This window comes from Cynara cardunculus (assembly GCF_001531365.2).
Source record: "Cynara cardunculus var. scolymus isolate 2C chromosome LG 11, CcrdV1, whole genome shotgun sequence".
NCBI lineage: Eukaryota > Viridiplantae > Streptophyta > Magnoliopsida > Asterales > Asteraceae > Cynara > Cynara cardunculus.
The window spans coordinates 21,224,537-21,226,545 of record NC_037538.1 but is presented as its reverse complement, the minus strand read 5'-3'; positions in this window follow the sequence as shown (position 1 = coordinate 21,226,545).

Sequence of the window (2,009 nt, the reverse complement as noted above, 5' to 3'; positions counted from 1 at the left end):
TGACTGCTTACAGAGGCTCTTTGAACGGATATTCTGTGACACTTCTTCATAAGGATTTTAAACTGGTTTTTATTCGAGGGGGAGCCAAGGAAGCTGGCTCAGATGGGGTGTTGTATTTCAAAAACTTAAAACCACAGAAGGTGCAAAAACGTTTGAAGTATCTTGTTCTCAGAGGTCATCTCATCAGAACCTTTGGTGCTTCCAACAGAGGCTCTGTGAGTTGAGCTGAGCAAATACTGATCTCTCTGTGGATTTTATAAAAACCGTTTAGGTATAAAGGTGTAACTATAATAAGAAGGCCCGACACATATCACAGAGGCTTTATAACCCTTAAGCCTCTGACAGAACTCTCAATAGTTCTTGTCTATTGATATGGTGCGCGTGGTTCTGTGGATAAGGGTAAGAACTCACACGCGCGTGTCAGAAAACGGGAGCGCACGTCATCAATCGTGCGTCTTCCCAATATGGCGTGTCATAACTTTTTTGAACCGTTTCACCCAAAACCACTCATTACTTGACTTTTCGTACTGTGGACGGTTCGATTTTTTRAAATCCTTACCTATAAATACCCTCTTTCCCCCCATTTTAAACCTTACGCTCTCAAACTTCCTTTTACTCTCAGACGAACCCAGGAAACCTGCAACTCTCTCTCTTTCAAAGAAACCTGCAACTATGTCTTCTTCGGGTGCATCCGCCCAGTCCGTCAACGTCTAAAGTGACAACGAGGTCACTCAGGCGCAAGCTTTAACCTCGCACGCTCTTTCCTTTGTTCAGAACAAATACGAGAAAATCGTATTGGTGAAGAAGCCCAACAACTACTTCTTCGTCCCGTCTTTATCAGGTTTTCCCGAATCCACTTATCCTCTTATTTCAATTCTTAAGAATCATCCACTTTTTTACGCTTTAACTGCCACACGCCCCACATAAGAAACTTATATAACACAGTTCCTTCTTAGCGCTTATATCACTACCCTAGATAACTCAGGGCAAACCATTGTTGGTTATGCCTCTCACCTAGTGAACAAATCATTGGTTCCACTGGAGTTGAATGTTGAGACCCTTCGAACTGCTCTTCACCTCCCCACTCTTGCCCAAATGAACCTAAACTCATTTGCTGCTACTCCCTCGGATGAGGAACTTATTAGCTTTTTGGCAATCCATTCTTACGCAACCCCCATTACAAAAAGAACCCAATTTAGGCGTAAGAATTTACCCCCCATTTGGAACACCCTTTTCTCAATAATCAACTGTTGTTTAACTGGCAAAGTTGGAAGCCATGACCAGACATCCCATGCCATGATTTCAATCATGTATGGGATATATTTTAATCTGCCTCTTGATTATGCCCAATTAATCTTCGATGACATGGTTGGCCTGATAAAGAAGAAATGTGCCAGCCAAAAGGGTGAGAAGAAGAAGGTACAGGCACAACAGAAGGCCAAGGAAGAAKTTAACCAACCAAATCTCATTCTACAACGCTTCCTTGGTTTGGTGTTCGGCGACCTCCTGGCCGCAAAGCTGCCTGCTGTAGAGCCAAATGCAAGGCTTTACCCGTTTAGCTCGTTCCACCCAACGGAACACGAGCATGGCTACAGAAGCCCACGTCCAATCTCCAAAGCCATGCTCAGGTATCTATCTCATGAATAACGCAAAGCTTACAGATGTGGTAACAGGCGATCAGAACCGGTCCCTGCAACCCCACCACGCATAGGAGTCCCTCTAGGTGAAAGTGTGGATAAAATGAGAGTGGAGGGAAGAACGGAGGAGCCAGTAGTGGCTGGKGAGATGAGTGAGCATCCACCTAGTATCCCATCACCTCCACGCCAGAAGAAAAAGAAGTCACAGAAGGTTGGTGATACTTCTGTGAAGAAGGAGAAAAAGAGGCCCGCAGAAGAAGAGGGCCCAACTGTGCCTCTACCCAAGCCTAAAAAGAGAAAAACCAAGAAAGCTGAACGTACAGAGCCTGCGATCACAGAACCTGTGGTCGCAGAGGCAATCGCAGGAGAGGG